The sequence below is a fragment of the Schistocerca nitens genome, chromosome 1 (genome assembly GCF_023898315.1).
Source record: "Schistocerca nitens isolate TAMUIC-IGC-003100 chromosome 1, iqSchNite1.1, whole genome shotgun sequence".
NCBI classification, from domain to species: Eukaryota; Metazoa; Arthropoda; class Insecta; order Orthoptera; family Acrididae; genus Schistocerca; species Schistocerca nitens.
The window spans coordinates 1,200,532,767-1,200,551,580 of record NC_064614.1 but is presented as its reverse complement, the minus strand read 5'-3'; positions in this window follow the sequence as shown (position 1 = coordinate 1,200,551,580).

Sequence of the window (18,814 nt, the reverse complement as noted above, 5' to 3'; positions counted from 1 at the left end):
GAATGCAGAAGGCCGTTAGTGGAGCAACACACTTCACGAAGTCTTCCTGGTCGTTGTTCTTGGATTGCGTCTGCGAGGCGTCTCCGTTGTTACACCTCGGAAAAGCAATTTGTAGTACGCCACACCGTCGTCTTTCCACCAGTTACGTAACATTATCTTTTGTGGAGGCGCGCAGGTCTTTGTACGGATTGCTGCTGCTTTGTTTGGGCTCAACAATTCCTTTTGTTACCATAAAAACACCATTTCTCGTTATCGGTAACGATACGGATAGGAATGGTCGGTGTTGTTCACGAGCCAATTGATGACATGCGGGGAGTGACGCACGTATGGGCACCCGCTGATTTTGGCTTAGAGTAAGAGTATGTCCTATTTTTCAACCTTCCTCATTGCACGCAAATGTCGCACTAAGGTGGAACGATCATAGTTCATAACATTTGCCAGTTCTAGAAATACGATTCTCCTTAAAACGAGAAAACCATGCTTGAAGTGCTCTATCCAAAGGCATCCCCACACACACTGTGCAAATGTTTCTAGCTGCTTCCATTGCTGTCACCTCTCTATCTAATTCCAACAGAAGAATGTGTCGGAAATGTTCAGATTTTTCCACTTGCAACTCCTTTTTCTAGCTTCCACAGCTCCACTCACGTTCCCCAAATGCAAACTTAAATAGCAGCAGTGAACTACAAATAAAAAATGAGAATCGAGAAATAAACCCACAGCAACTGGAATACCAGCATACATAACAAAAACGCTACGAACTTATGAGGAAACCGGAATAGCAATATACAGGGCGATTCAAAAAGAATACCACAACTTTAAAAACGTGTATTTAATGAAAGAAACATAATATAACCTTCTGTTATACATCATTACAAAGAGTATTTAAAGAGGTTTTTTTCACTCAAAAACAAGTTCAGAGATGTTCAATATGGCCCCCTCCAGACACTCGAGCAATATCAACCCGATACTCCAACTCGTTCCACACTCTCTGTAGCATATCAGGCGTAACAGTTTGGATAGCTGCTGTTATTTCTCGTTTCAAATCATGAATGGTGGCTGGGAGAGGTGGCCGAAACACCATATCCTTAACATACCCCCATAAGAAAAAATCGCAGGGAGTAAGATCAGGGCTTCTTGGAGGCCAGTGATGAAGTGCTCTGTCACGGGCTGCCTGGCGGCTTTTCCCTTTGCACAAACACCCATTCTCTGTAAACTGTTTATACCAACGTTTAATACACCACCTATCAGGAGGTTTAACACCATACTTCGTTCTAAATGCACGCTGAACAACTGTCGTCGATTCACTTCTGCCGTACTCAATAACACAAAAAGCTTTCTGTTGAGCGGTCGCCATCTTAGCATCAACTGACGCTGACGCCTAGTCAACAGCGCCTCAAGCGAACAAATGTACAGCTAAATGAAACTTTATAGCTCCCTTAATTCGCCGACAGATAGAGCTTAGCTCTGCCTTTTGTCGTTGCAGAGTTTTAAATTCCTAAAGTTGTGGTGTTCTTTTTGAATCACCCTGTATACTACACAAACCTTACGAACTTAGGGAGCAACCTAATATATGGAGAGTGTAATCTTCCGGTTCGTGGCCAACTGGATAAGAGATCATTCATCTAATGATCTAAATGCCAATTGTTTAATCCTCACTCGGCCCTAGGATTATTTTGGCACTATCACTTCTTTCACCTCTGGCAATGACTTGTATAATATGTGAAAAATGTCACGCTGCACCATGGTTGGGAGTCCACGCTAAACCTTCGGTCCCCCAATAACTGGATAGGTAAGTCAGTGGTCGGAAGCAAGGACATAAAACCTCCAACAGGATCATGGCTACTCAAGAACTGCGGTGTTCAAACCGATCTTAGGATTGAGCCCACATAAACAGGCTGTTTCAACGTCTTTCTATCAGACGTGTATGGATTTACGATATGGCAGTGCCTGTCTCATTCTGATTTCGATGCCAAGACATGCATGTCCAAAGGAACAGGCACTGCGGCGACTACAGCCGTTATGGAATACATTAAATGTATTGCCAATTGCGAATAAGGACAACCACCAGCGTAGAATGGAATGACGACAATGAGATTTGTGCCGGAACGGGATTCCAACTCGAATTTCCCGCTTACCGCGAGCGGTCGCCTTGCCATTCGGCTATCCGTGCACGACCTACGACTCTACCCAAACTTCCGTGCGTCGTCAACCATGCGTCTACGACCTGTACTCGTACATCCATTACGTATATTGCGTACAGGTCAGACGTTGTACTTGAAAGTCGCTGGCTCGGTATCGGCACAGAAATACGATATTGCAGTGTCTGTGTTTTTCTGATTACGAAGCAAAGTTCTTTGGACATGCGTGCGCGTCCAAAAGGAAGTTTGGGTTTGGCCGTCGGTCTCACAGCGATAGCCAAATGGTAAGGCAACAGCTCGCGATAAGCGGCAAATCTGAATTCGAGTTCCGGTCCGGCACAAATTTTCATTGTCGTCATTCATTCTATAGCTTATGGTTATCCTTATTCGCAACTGCGAATATATGTAAAGTATGGATCTAGGTCACGTCACAAGTCGGGTGATGCTGAGGGAATTAGATTAGGAAATGAGACACTTAAAGTAGTAAAGGAGTTTTGCTATTTAGGGAGTAAAATAACCGATGATGGTCGAAGTAGAGAGGATATAAAATGTAGACTGGCAATGGCAAGGAAAGCGTTTCTCAAGAAGAGAAATTTGTTAACATCGAGTATAGATTTAAGTGTCAGGAAGTCGTTTCTGAAAGTATTTGTATGGAGTGTAGCTATGTGTGGAAGTGAAACATGGACGATAACTAGTTTGGACAAGAAGAGAATAGAAGCTTTCGAAATTTGGTGCTACAGAAGAATGCTGAAGATAAGGTGGGTAGATCACGTAACTAATGAGGAGGTATTGAATAGGATTGGGGAGAAGAGAAGTTTGTGGCACAACTTGACTAGAAGAAGGGATCGGTTGGTAGGACATGTTATGAGGCATCAAGGGATCACCAAATTAGTATTGGAGGGCAGCGTGGAGGGTAAAAATCGTAGAGGGAGACCAAGAGATGAATACACTAAGCAGATTCAGAAGGATGTAGGTTGCAGTAGGTACTGGGAGATGAAGAAGCTTGCACAGGATAGAGTAGCATGGAGAGCTGCATCAAACCAGTCTCAGGACTGAAGACCACAACAACAAGAACACGTCGTGGTGAACTACTTTTGTTGGAGACAAAATGTTCACTGACGTTTTCTGGCGACGCTAGCTGTCCTTTAGTATTCGCTGGGTCGGCGAGATTTCACCGAACTAGCAGTGTTTACTGACGAGTCATTCCATGTCAAATCAACACACTTTAAATAAAAATTTTACCTCGCCCTGTTAGATTTTGCTGAAATATACTTATAATGTGTGCTGAAACTAAGAAAAATACCAAATTTCAATTTTTTACCTCACACCATTCCTGAAATATGGTCATATAAACTTTTCAAAAATTGGCCAAAAATGTGTGAACGGACTTTTTTTAAATTGTTCTAGCAGCTGCCCTAATTGAGGTAGAGAACTGGGAAAGGTGTCATTTTGCAGCATTTTTCATGCTCTTTCCAGTGATAGACAATAGAAACATAGCTTCTAATTAATAACCTTTTTCAAAATGGTAATTAATATTTTGATTTAAATTTTTTACAAAAGTACATAATAGAAAATTTTCAAAATACTTCCATAACTACTTCATACTGTTGTAAATCACATGGCAAAAAATAAATGTGGGATGATGATGGGTTCATTCTTAAAAAAAATTATTCCGGACTCTTGTTTTTCACTAACGGCCCTAGTTTGACCAAACTGACCTTTAAGGTAGTACGTCAGTAGAGGACCGTATACATAGGGCTTGATGTCTCTACAATAATTCAGAGACTGGAGCCATTGTTGAGATGATGTAGTCTGCATTGTTACCTTCTAAGGCTTTGTGTGCCCACAGCATTATTGTGCACTGTGGTTTTAGTGCAAATCAGCTGTTACCTCTGTGTTGACCAATCTGTATCCTTTATATTTAATAGTTCATTTTCAAGTAAATCTATACATTGAAGGACAGTTTATAAATGGTTTTTGTATAAATATGGAACCAAGTAAAAAGTGGAGTGCTGTAGGAGTACAGTGTTGTAATCCATTGAAGAAGTCAAATCATTTTATTAGAGACAGAAAAAAAACTGAGAAATGTCACAACATGGATGCCCAAATTATTTCCTCAAATACCAAGTGGTGCCAAGATTTGTGATAAATGTAGGAAAGATGTAACCAAATTGAAAAATACACCAGAGCCCATCAGTGATGAAAGTGTTGAAGAAGAATCTTCTGGATCAGAGATAATCATCCGAGACCAAGACCCTGACTTCACTCTAACTTCAGTAGGTGTTAAAACATTTAACACAACACTTCAAGAACTAGGTAAGTCCCCAATTGACAAGAGAAAACTAACATCTAGGCATTACGCCAAATCAAAAGTGAAGAAAATCTCATCAATGATATGTAATCTTTTTGTTGCTCCTGAAACTTCTTCGTCAGATACTGATACTGATGAATCCGTTCTTGAACATCTTAAAAGAAGCTTTAAAAATTCTATAAGTAGAGCAAAAAAACAAATGATTCTTACAAGTTTACCTGAAAAGTGGAGTGTCAGGAAAATAGTGAGGGAATTTAATGCTCCTAATTACATTGTTCGGCAGTCCAAAAAAATTTTGAAAGAGCAAGGATTCACGGAAGGTCCAAACCCAAAACCAGGGAAGTGTTTACCAACAGAAACTGTCAAAACTGTAGATTCATTTTATGAAAATGATGAAGTTAGCAGGGCAATGCCAGGTATTAAAGATTGTGTGACAATTATAGAAACAAATGGAAATAAAACGAAAGTATCAAAAACGCTTATTTTGCGTAACCTTAAAGAAGCTTACAAACATTTTAAAGACAAGTTTCCTAACATAAAAAGAGGTTTCTCTAAATTTGCTGAGTTGAGACCAAAACATTGTGTATTAGCTGGCCAGAGTGGCACACACACTGTTTGCGTGTGCACAACTCACCAAAACATAAAATTAATGATAGAAAATGCCAAATTAAATACAGTAACAAACAGCAGCTTAAAGAATTATAAGCAGTGCATTGCAAAAATGCTTTGCAACCCATCATCAGTTGATTGCAACATGGGAAACTGTGAATACTGCCCAGGAGAAACTGTCATATGTAAAATTTTAAAAGACTCTTTTCATGAAAACTTAATTGAACAAGTTCAGTTCCGACAGTGGATGTCAGTTGACCAATGTAATCTGGAAATTGTTCAGAAAATTTCTGAAGAATTCATAGATTTATTTTGTAGTGAGATGTCGACTTTGATTCGGCATGACTTCATTGCCAAGCAACAACGAACACAAGATAAAACCTTATGGAATCTGAATTTGTTGTCATATGTGAATTTTCAGAAAACCATAGTATAGTTCTACAGGATGAAGCTCAGAGTTTCCACTGGACAAGACAACAGATTACCATTCATCCTTTTGTTATATATTACAAACAGGAAGACAAAATTGAGCATATGAGCTTTGTCATTGTTTCTGATTGCCTGGAGCACAATACAACTGCGGTTTACACCTTTCAAAAGAAGCTAATTTCATATCTAACAAATAAATTTCAAAAGATTCCAAAAAAGATATGCTATCATTTTGACGGTTCTGCCGCTCAGTATAAAAATAAGAAAAACTTCCTGAACCTTTGCCTTCATGAGGAAGACTTCAACATTAAAGCTGAGTGGCACTTTTCAGCCACAGCACATGGGAAAGGGCCTTGTGATGGATTAGGGGGTTCAGTAAAGAGACTGACAGCTTGTGCAAGTTTGTAAAGGCCATGCCAAAATCAGACCCAAACCGCACGAGATCTATTTGAGTGGGCAGTAGATAATATCACAAATGTTGATTTTGCATATTCCACTCAAGAAGACTACGCTGCTTCAGAAATATTCTTAAAAAGCCGACTTGAAGAGGCATTGACAATCAAAGGAACACAGCGATTTCACGCGTTCATTCCCAACACTACATCAAAATTAATAGTCAAATACTTCTCAGGTGATATGCAGAGTTGGGAGAGGGAAGTAACTACATCACCAGACAAACTGAAGTTACAAGATGTATCAGGCTATGTCACCACTGTATATGGCAGAAACTGGTGGCTTGGGCACATTTTAGAAAAAAACGAAGAATTTGATGAAGTGAAAATAACTTTTCTTCATCCATGTGGACCAGATAACTCATTCTCTTATCCTGCACATACAGATGTCCTGTGGGTGTCAGTTGTGAATGTTCTCACAAAAGTGAATCCATTTACTCCGACAGGGAGAACATATATTCTTAATGAAAGTGAGGTAAACCAAACCCAGTCAGCTTTAGTAAAATGTAATATGTGAAGTTCCAAGACAATTTATTGGAAAACTGCTTTCAACTCAAAACTTGATTTTTGTCTCAGGTTAGTCTTAATGTATATTTTATAGAAAGTTGTTTCAAAATTATTGTTAATACCTATTGTGTTAAATTTAGCTATGTACAGATACCTGTTACTCAAAAACAAGCATTACGTATTTAATTTGTTTAATAGTTCCATTTCAAAACTGCTTTCAACTCAAAACTTGATTTTTGTCTCAGGTTAGTCTTAATGTATATTTTATAGAAAGTTGTTTCAAAATTATTGTTAATACCTATTGTGTTAAATTTAGCTATGTACAGATACCTGTTACTCAAAAACAAGCATTACGTATTTAATTTGTTTAATAGTTCCATTTCAAACATCATGGACCAGAACTATTATGTAAATACTTGTACTTATTCATACTTTATTTCAATTTGTAGTTAAATGGTCAATTTCTTGTTTTTGTTATATCGGTTAATATACTGTTAGTGAAGTTGTATGAAATTAAAATAAGCAATCAACTTAATTATAAAATATGCTGATTAGTTTTGGTTTAATAAGTTAATGTTTTGATATTTCTAATACTTTTTTTACTTACCTTTCACTACATTTTAAAGAAATTCCTGTTTATTAAAGGTCAATTTGGTCAAACTAGGGCTGTTAGTAAAAACCAAGAGTCCGGAATAATTTTTTTTTGAACAATGAACCCATCATCATTCCACATTTATATTTTGCCATGTGATTTACAACAGTATGAAGCAGTTATGGAAAATTTTGAAAAAGGTTATTAATTAGAAGCTGTGTGTTTTTGTCTATCACTGGAAAGAGCATGAAAAATGCTGCAAAATGACACCTTCCCCAGGCCTCTAGCTCAATTAGGGCAGCTCCTAGGACAATTTAAAAAAAGTCCCTTCACACATTTTTGGCTGGTTTTTGAAAAGTTTACATAGCCATATTTCAGGAATGGTTCGAGATAAAAAAACTGAAATTTGGTATTTTTCTTAGTCTCAGTGCCCACTATAAGTATACCAACTTTCAGCAAAATGTGAGAGGGTGAGGTAAAACAGGTGTGTTGATTTGACATGGAATGACTCTAACCAGGTGTGCTACATACTGCCTGTACCAGAAAGTTGATGCAGTTTCAAAAAGAAAACATTAAGAATGAGTGACTCTAAGCAGAGAAAGATTTTGTAGAAGCTAATCGGAGCACGTGGCTGGATCATTGGCAACACACAAGATACACGCACGTCGCAGACTTATCCCCTGTGCCCACTCACGGGCATAACCAACATAGAAGAGAGCCTTGTGTCGCTGGGAAGCGACAGTGAACATTTAGTCACTAAAGTCACTAACGAAAGTTGTTAGACACACGATCTATCACCCCTAAAAGTTTGATGCAAATACTCTGAAACCTCGGAGCATTTCAGATTAAAACAAAGACAGAGACAAGGTAACGAATTCTATCCATTACTTTTCAAGTTATGTCTCAGTTCCCTCAATACCCTGTTTTCCAAGGAAAATTAACAAATTAAAACCTGCAAGCAATTTGTCAAAGTAGAAGAATGATAGTCATTATAATTTCGTATGGCTCATTGGCCTGGTGCAAGTTTTTCTACTGGACGCCACTTCGGCGACTTGCGTGTCCATAACCTTACCCCAGCTATCCAACCGGGGAATGGGGACCTACAGTTTAATGTGGAATCCGAAGCGAGTGTTGCTTCTGGCGATTCCTCATGTCGTTGCAAGGTGAAGGCTAGATTAACCTTAGCAATACCAAGGCATTTTCCATAACGCCCTTTACCAAGGAAAACTGAGTTCATTAATTGCTGCTGCAATATATTAATTACATATTTTTAAAGAGATACGGTCCGGTATCTAAAATATCTTTCAGCACACCCTTAGTAGTATCAACGCACTTTCAATAATGTGTAAGCTCCTACCGATTTCACGACTAGAATAAAAAATTAAAAAATGGAAATTTCGTTCATTATTGTTGATTTTTACTCTCAACTTACTTCTTGAAGAGATACTGACGTGTTGTTAAGTACGGCCGTGAACTACATTCATTGGGGAAAGTAACACCTGCTACTGACACTTGAAATACTGAGTTAAATTTAATTGAAAAAATTAAAACATAAATGGTGCATGGTACAAGAATTCATAAAAAAATATTTTTTCAACATTTCAAAATATAACGTAACTAATTAGATTACAATTTTTTCCAAAAGGTGGGCACAAAGTACCCCCCCCCCCCTCCCACTGGTGTTGCGAGCATTAACGTGCAGAGTGAAAAATCCAACGTCCGACGGGGATTCGATGCCGCGATCTGTTGGTTTCCAATCAAACGCTTTACCGATAAGAATTAAATCTTATAAACAAATTGTCAAAAGAGAAATAAAAATTATTAAAATGCCCTCGTCAGTGCTTAGCGTTTCTTGTAGCATGTGTTCCCAAACAACAAAAATATTGATGAATTTCAATGAATGACATACGATGGTTGTTTATTGCGGTACTGTTAACAGCTTATGAACCTAAATGATAAAACATTTTAGTTATAATACTGTAGATCCATTGTATGATGAGATTCTGGGTGCAGGAAAAATGTTTAAATTCAACTGCCAATTGTTGACTGCTTTTCACAGCCAACACACGAATGAAACGGCAGATGTTCAACAATCCTTAAATAAGCATAACAAGGTTGTAGAAGTTCACTGTTGTCCAAGAAATCGGTAAAAGTCCAGTCGTGTCAGGTGTACCATTAATGAAAAGCTTGGTACGCTTTAGGTTTGATATGATGATATTAAGTTATGCTTTGTTTTGTTGTCACAAGGACTAAATGATGGCTTTCGTAACGCAATCAACATTTTCCTAACCAGATCTACCTAACAAAGGCCAAATTCAGGATAGCAAAATATGCTGTCAGCAGATACATAAGGAAAATGTGCCTCTACAGAAGCGCCAATGGCGCGGGAAATAACCTCGTTTCGGTCACGAATCACCGGTATATCTGTCCACGGCCATGCGCGAGAAAAGGCGAAAAATTGACGTGAGGACGTCAACGAAGGGAGCAATGCCAAGCCACGTAGACCGTTAGTCGTACGTGGCCGCCGTGTTAAAACTACGGAGCTCCGGAGACTAATGTGTTTCGAGCCCTCCGTCTCCCGCTCCTCAGCTACAGCCTTTGCATACGCACAGCCCCATTTCCACCGCGACGTTTGCTATCTTTCCTTCCTTACGTCATTAGCCTCTCTACATGTTAGTCGTCTGCCACATGTTTCCTTAGGAAGACACCGCTTACATTTCATTTCATCAATGTTCCGAACACATTTCTTCAATGGCAGAATGAATGCCTTCATTGTCTTGGAGTCTGCATGTGGGAAACCATATGAATCGCAGAGCGTGTGTCACAAATTGAACTGCCTGACAGTCCATACAGAGCGCTGTCTGACGTCTTGGCCGTTACCACGAGCACGACTTAGCAGCTTTTTTTCTTGCAACGAATTCGATATATGAATACTGTGCAATTTGTGCTGAGTTACAGAATACAGTCAGTACAAACGATACTATTTTATCTTTTAATACCAAAATATAAAACTAAAGAACTTAAAACTGCTATCTTAATCTACATCTATTCTAAAGTCAGCTTATGGTGATATTGGTTGACCATTCTAGGAACGCCTGGAGTTGGATGAGACTCTTTCAAACTTACTAAACGAACCTGTCACGAAAAGGCCGCTCTTCTTTGGATTTCCTCTATTTTCTCAATCCATTATGTCTGTCAATAGTACCTAACAACTTATACTCAATCATCGGTAGAACAAAGTTTTTGTAACCTACATCCTTCGAGGAAGGACTAGGGACGGCGGTTCTTGCTGAAACACCTGGTTTTTGGTTATAACGTGACTGTAAAACCGCTCAAAGTAACCAGTTTTTGAAGTAACATATTTTCGTTTTTTAAGCCTATTAATTCTTCTAATAAACGTAGAAATCGATCAAAGATTGAAATATTTTTACTCTGTCAGTTTTAAGAAACACAGAATCAAATTACTAAATTAAATGGGGAAATAAAAGAAAACTGTCCGTTCACCGTTTGCTGCATTGCTCGAAAAGTGGTAAGCGGCTGAATACTACAATAAATCACCAGTATTCTCGTATTGATTCTAATTTTTTTTTTAAACTCTGCTCAAAAATCATATTGTAGTCGGGAATCATACCGCTGTTTGGGTATTGCGAACAGTCAGTGCTAAAGGATGGAAACTGAGGTTGAAGAACTTTGTTTCTTGCGTTAACTTATCCGTTTTCAACGGCTACAAGCTGGTGAAGGCATTTTATGTAGACACAGGCAGCTATTCCCTGCTTGTATTACTGTTCCCATAGTTTCCTTCCTCTTCTATTATTTCACAGAAGTGACAGACAAATTTTAATTTAACCATTCTTTGGTTCATTTGCTTTTTCACTCCGTAAACATATTTCCAGACTAGGGTTGGTGCCATTCTGCAATACAACGGATGTCCAACGATGACAGCGAGAAACTTCCGTACAGACCAGGTGGGGGTAAGTCTTGCACACTGCCCGTACATGCGTACTTTAAGCCACGGCACACGTGGACGATAGGGGCATTATTGAATCAGTAATGCTGTCCCAATTCTTATGCCATGTGTTTCTTGTTCGTTTTGGTCGGCATTTTTATTATAGTAGCACTTATTACTTTTCCCATTTCCTATAAACGTAATATTTCAAACAAATGTAAACGTTAGGTACAAAACTGGTTGGCAGCCACAGGACACACACAACGTGAAACTCGTAAAAGGTAAGGTAGACATACAGTTTAAACGGCAACAAAATATGATATATAATAGTAAAAATTACTCCATTTTTAAAAAAGGGTTTATTTAAAAACGAAAAATTTTGGCACTGCTGCTATGACTGACTGGTATTTCGGTTATTTATTCGGCCTTTAGTAAAAAATAAAAAACTATTATAACAGAGGCGAAACAAATACCGGTATCAGTTTTAAATGGTCTGTTTTTCCCATCCCTAGAGTGGACTATGCTTCCTGATAATTCTTTCAATGATGATCAGTCTGTCATTATTTTTAAAGTTGTCGTTCCATTTTAAATCGTTCTGTGCGCTTACTCTCAGAGATTGATGGTTGTGAATGCTTCCAGTGAACGTTCGACAATCGAACAATAAGGTCTTTGCGCCGGTTTATGTGTAGTGAGTTACTTTTGTTCATGTCGCGGGTTCCTGAACCAAGTGTCGATCTTCTGTATGTCTTCCTGCTCTTCGCTAAAATTTTCTAGTGTTGTGATTTATCTACATACAACAGCATCAGTTTTGGATCTATGCTGCAAATTTCTTTTAAATCTTTATTTAAGGACAGACCAAGACTTATATCGGATTTGCAACATCGATCTTATGCTAGTTTTACTGTCTGTGGATACCTCGTATTACGTTGCTACCTCTGGATCACGGGTTCCGGGTTCGATTCCCGGCCGGGTTGGGGATTTTCGCTGTGCGGGGGCTGGGTGTTTGTGTTATCCTCATCATTTCATCATCGTCATCATTTGTGATAATCGCTAGATTGGATTGTGAAAAAAAAATTGGACTGTGTCAAAATTGGGACACCGTGCGGGCGCTGATGACCGCGCAGTTGGACGCCCCACAAACCAAACATCATCATCAACGTATTAGGTTCTATTTGTTGTGTATACAGCATAGATGTTTAAAAGTGTATAACTAGTTTTATTGGGTTTTATCATCTTAGCAATGGACTTTCTGTTCATTTTGGGGTATGGCACTACCAACTTCATTATCACAGCCCCCTCCCCCCCCCCCCCCAACTTATCTTCACATTCGTAGGACAATGAATCTTCACGTTGTAAATTACAGCCAGTTCCCTTCCATACCTCATGTGCTTGTCTCTTCACATCCCTTTCCACGCTGAGAATTTCGTACATCTTTATCTGCCGCTGGTGTGGCCGAGCGGTTCTGGGCGCTTCAGTCTGGAACCGCGCGACCGCTACGGTCGCAGGTTCGAATCCTGCCACGGGCATGGATGTTTGTGATGTCCTTAGGTTAGTTAGGTTTAAGTAGCTCTAAGTTCTAGGGGACTGATGACGTCAGATTTAAGTCCCATAGTGCTCAGAGCCATTTGAACCATATGAACATCTTTATCTGATACTTACTGATTTCTGTACATTACCTATGAGCTGTAGAATCAGGCACAAATACTGAAGAACTCCTCATGGTATTAGTTTATTCAAGAAGTATGATCATGCTAGTCAAAATACACTCATGTACGAAATCCAGTTGGCATTTCATGCATGTGTTTACTTAAAGACACCTTACATTTGTTACATGAAATTTCTCAGTTTAGAATAATGCAGGAATTGTCTTAAACATAATGCAGGAAAACCGATTGTATTTATCTTGGTGACACAGAGCTTTATCTTCTCACTGAAAATGACCTGTTGCGCTATGATAGTCACAATGTTAAACAAACCAGCTGCCGAACGGAAACCGGGAACTCACACAACCGTCGCAGTCCGGAATAACGCAGAAAAATGATGCAGTTTAGCCACAAAAAAATTTAAAACTGAACCCGCACGATCGTGTGGGCCAGGGTGGAAACTGACATCTCAAGAATTGGAATAACGTGTGCCGTAACATGAGAGAAATTATAAAAGTTTCTGTCATTTCAAAAGTAAAATAGTAGGTTCCCCCTTTTCTCTCCCCCATTTTTTTTCTATTCTTCAATTATTTTTCTTTGTCAACGCCCAAGCCGAGGTGGATACACTGGTTCACGTCAGGTCAACGAAGTTAAATGCTGTCAGCGTCGCCAGTATGTGAATCGGGGGCGATCCGGTACGCAACGTGCTGTTAACAATTTACCCTTTGCCTTTACAGCAGAGGTGACAGGAGGAATGGTGGCCTGAAGTCCCAGATCACAAATCTTTGCGCAAGTGTCCTGGATTGCATTCCAAACCAAACCTATTCACAGTGTCTCATGAAGTGAGGACATGCGAGACGAGTGGGAATCCGTGTCAGAAGGGGACCTTAAGCTTGGCGGTCTCCTTGGTGCTCTTCGAGTGCAGTAGGCTATGTGCCAGCGCCAGGTTTCACCCTTTTCTTTCTCTCATTGTCTCTAACACGAACACGACACTACACTGCATACACACCATTACAGTCACCTACACTTAACACATACACTTCCACACACATCTCTCACACTTCGGGAAGCTAAGGCCCTGCGGGCACCGAGGGTAGCAGAGACCTTTCCAATAACCCGGCTCAATCTACCCTTCGGTGTACCTCAGTCATTCATGCCATACGATTTTACTTACTTTTTCTTCTCTTCGTAAGTTTTGATTGTGTTATCTACATTACAAGTCCCTGACATAACTCTATCATCTGGTGAGCAAGATGTATGAGACAGGCGAAGTACCCTCAGACTTCAAGAAGAATATAATAATTCCAATCCCAAAGAAACAGGGGTTGACAGGGGGTTGACAGATGCGAAAATTTTTACCCAACTATCCGAATAAGCCACGGCTGCCAAATACTAACGAATGGAAAAACTGGGCGAAGCCGGCCTCGGGGAAGATCAGTTTGGATTCTGTAGAAATGTTGATACACGTGAGACAATAGAAAATAGATTAAGGAAAGGCAAACCGACGTTTCTAGCATTTGTAGACTTAGAGAAAGCTTTTGACAATGTTGACTGGAATACTCTCTTTCAAATTTTGAAGGTGGCAGGGATAAAATACAGGGAGCGAAAGGCCATTTACAATTTGTACAGAAACCAGATGGCAGTTATAAGAGTCGAGGGGCATGAAAGGGAAGCAGTGGTTGGGAATGGAGTGAGACAGGGTTGTAGCCTATCCCCGATGTTACTCAATCTGTATATTGAGCAAGCAGTAAAGGAAACAAAAGAAAAGTTCGGAGTAGGAATTAAAATCCATGGAGAAGAAATTAAAACTTTGAGGTTCGCTGATGACATTGTAATCCTGTCAGAGACAGCAAAGGACCTGAAAGAGCAGCTGAACGGAATATACAGTGTCTTGAAAGGAGGATGTAAGATGAACATAAACAAAAGCAAAACGAGGAAATGGAATGTAGTCCAATTAAATCGGGTGATGCTGAGGGAATTAGATTAGGAAATGAGACGCTTAAAGTAGTAAATGAGTTTTGCTATTTGGGGAGCATTATAACTGATGATGGTCGAAGTAGACAGGATATAAAATGTAGACTGGCAATGGCAATGAAAGCGTTTCTGAAGAAGAGAAATTTGTTAACATCGAGTATAGATTTAAGTGTCAGGAAGTCTTTTCTGAAATTATTTGTATGGAGTGTAGCCATGTATGGATGTGAAACGCGGGCGATAAATAGTTTAGACAAAAAGAGAGTAGAAGCTTTCGAAATGTGGTGCTACAGAAGAATGCTGATGATTAGATGCGTAGATCACATAACTAACGAGGAGGTACTGAATAGAATTGGGGAGAAGAGAAATTTGTGGCACAACTTGATTAGAAGAAGGGATCGGTTGGTAGGACATATTCTGGGGCATCAAGGGATCACCAATTTAGTATTGGTGGGCAGCGCGGAGGGTAAAAATCGTAGAGGGAGATCAAGAGATGAGTACACTAAACAGATTCAGAAGGATGTAGGTTGCAGTAGGTACTGGGAGATGAAGAAGCTTGCATAGGATAGAGTAACATGGAGAGCTGCAATCAAACCAGTCTCTGGACTGAAGACCACAACAACAACAACAACGTATTATAAGTAAGATAGTTACTGTAAAATGCACCATTCATATACTCTCAAGTATAGTCTTTAATTGTCACATAAAAATACGCACAGTATATGTCTACACTGTTAATAACATAATGTCGGATCCCACGTAAAACACTATCTGAAAGCCCTATTCCTCCCGGGTAAATAAACACAGAAATAAATAACATGGCGAAATACGCTATTTCAAGAGACAAGTATGTAAAACATTCATAAGAAGAATTTTCCGAATATGAAACCGGTCGGGGTGCATCTTTAAAAATTATCCACATAAATTTTGTAGCCGAGGCTGTTTTTATGTTACTTATTTATATATTGTATGCGACGAAGTTTCTAATACGTTTCTTTGTGACAAATTATGGAGAAGACGGGAAACACGATGGGAGAGCGAAGAGAGAAAAACTGATCTACGAGACGCTGCAGAGTCTAGTTATGTTTGTTAACATCCTTTTCTCAAAGTTCTAATAGTGGGAAACATCGTTGCGACGCCTTCTGTTTTAAATCTGTTGAAAAAGTTTTGTTGTTCCCGTTATACAAAATGGCAATTTTCTTTGTCGTAAAGCAGAACAAGGCAGAGCACGCAATGAAAGATGTAACAGTTACCAGCCAGGAAACAGGATCGATGCCAAGTTAGCTCGACCAGAGGTAGAACAGAGAAGTCTTTGATACACCTAAGAAAAAAGCTACTCTTCTTTAAAGGAAAGTTCATTGTACTTTAACTCACACTAAGTTCTCTTATGTGTCTGGTTTTCGTGAACTGCTTCGTCGTCCACAGGCGAGACGAATGACTGTGGATGTCGTTACCCTGGTGCCGGAGGAGGTTCAAGTCCTCCCTCGGGCATGTGTGTGTGTGTGTTTGTCCTTACCATAATTTAGGTTAAGTAGTATGTAAGCTTAGGGACTGATGACCTTAGCAATTAAGTCCCATAAGATTTCACACACATTTGAACATTTTTTGTCGTTAGCCTCCGTGTATTCAGTATGAAACTTAAATTTTTGAACATCGAATCTTGGTGCCTTGTCACTTTTCGGCAACCAGTCTTATATCAACAGGGTGATTGTTATATCCCTTCGTAAGTGTGACAAAGAGCAGGAAGAGTGGTACGATTCTGTAGTTACACTCGACATGAGTAAGCTACTAATTTTTGCTCGAAATCCGAACCATTGTTTGTCAATGCTACGAGACGTGTGAAGCTGAAGAAATGTCAGCAGATTGTCTGAAATACTGCCTCTAGCGGTTATTTTCAGAAAAAGTAATCTTTTGTCTAACATTGACGTTTCCATACAGCGTAAGATGAAACGAAGATACCCCCACTATGAGGGAAAAAAGTTGTAGCGTATTTCAGCAATTGTTTGTATTTGGTATATTTTTCAATGTGATTTATCTGTTGGTTGTCAGTTCTAGGACCTAGTTCACCGTCGAATGTACAATTTTTCCACATAAATAAAAATTTACCTTAATGAAAATAATCAGAAATATCAGGACTCCCCATTCCCCAGATTCTCATAAACTGTTCAAAAGATCGAAAAAGAAACGTGGACAAACGATAGTACGCAGAGAAAGGTGTGCTTTGCTGTAAGGTTAACACACTTTCTTTTCTACCGAGAATTTGAAGGAACTAAATCCTTTTGAATGGACCTATTTACGGTACAACGACTTCTAGAGTTTTGAAAGCGTAAGTACACTCAGATAACTCTTGTTAATGTTTGTAGTAAAAGATTTGGCTAAAAGAGGCGGAAATTGTGCTAAATTTTTTGGTCAAGTACGCTGAGGCACACAATCTCCGTCTTGTTATGTTTACGTGGCAATAGTTGTAAAATGCCTGCAATCTGGACCATCACAGTCTGCCATCTATCTTTTCTTCCGGGAACTTACACTGCATCATTAACACGCCACTATTTCACTGTGCTCCTTTTCAAGCGCTCTTGGATGCGTTTTGTGTGGCTTGCTGTATCACTGGTTAAGTGCCAGGCTACGGAGAACCATGTGTAGGTTTCGATCCCCGCAAGCCCAATGGCTTTAATCTGTCACCCATCACTTCTTTCACCTCTGAGAATGCTTGTTCATCTGAAACCGAGTCGCACCGTGGTTTTGGAATTCAACTGGTTCCGTCAGTTCGAAATTTCAAATAAATGCTAAGAGGTATGTGATGGAATATGCTGAATTAAACAATCGAGAGGACGTGAGGAAATGTAATGCTGATAAGAGAAACAACTAAAAATAATAAAAGGTATGAAAAAAACAAGAAAGGAACTATGTTGTGTAGACATCACTTTTCAACAATTAGAATGACAAATGGCACAAAAACTAACACCGGAGGCAAAATTATACAAGCAGTTGAGCTTTCTTTAAAAATTTGTATTGTTAAAAATAATGGATCAGAAACACAGATGGTATTGAAAATAATGGTATTATGCTAATGTAAGTACACTCTGTAACTGCGCGACCACTACGGTCGCAGGTTCGAATCCTGGATGTGTGTGATGTCCTTAGGTTAGTCAGGTTTAAGTAGTTCTAAGTTCTAGAGGACTGATGACCTCAGAAGTTAAGTCCCATAGTGCTCAGAGCCATTTGAACAAATTTGATTTACTACTGTAAAAAAATGGTTCAAATGGTTCTGAGCACTATGGGACTCAACTGCTGAGGTCATTAGTCCCCTAGAACTTAGAACTAGTTAAACCTAACTAACCTAAGGACATCACAAACATCCATGCCCGAGGCAGGATTCGAACCTGCGACCGTAGCGGTCTTGCGGTTCCAGACTGCAGCGCCTTTAACCGCACGGCCACTTCGGCCGGCTACTACTATAAACAACCACACAGAAAAAAGTTAAGATTTTAATAAGGGGAGGGAACAAATTGGCTTTAGAAGTGTATATATCGCAAAGCATCACCGCAAGTCATTGACGAAACTATAAAGGGTGAACCTGAATTGCACAGGCAAAATTTCTGAGTTTGCCGCGCGGGGTAGCCGTTCGGTCTCAGGGGTCTCGTCACGGTTCGTGCGGCTCCTCCCGTCGGAGGTTCCAGTCCCCCCTCGGGCATGGCTGTGTGTGTTGGCTTTAGTGTAAGTTAGTTTAAGTTAGTGTGTAAGCTTAGGGACCGATGACCTCAGCAATTTGATCCCATAGTCCTTACCACAATATTTTTCTGAGCTTGTTCATTGACTGCTTCAGAGTATATTGATAAGAAGGATTCGCGGTCTCCGATACCTCGTTACAGAGTAATAATACAATTACGAGTTGTTCTATTTATTACCACAATTATCTTTGTTTGTGTGGAAATATCTTCACAACAACGAAAAGGCTTGTAATATGGAATCATCAAAACATACAACAGAAAATAGAGTAACGCAACAACCACCCTGTAGATGTGGTTGCCCTGCTACGGAAACAGCTCAGCATAGGGATGTCGGTCATCGCTGAAAAGGACCTGTTTCTGAAAACGATTTTCGGTTTTTTACTCCTCTTATTTCCTACAATAAACGTAGAAATCGAAAAAAAGACTTTAAAATTTTCTCTCTCTCAGTTGAACAGAATCAAAATATTAAATTAAATACGCAAATA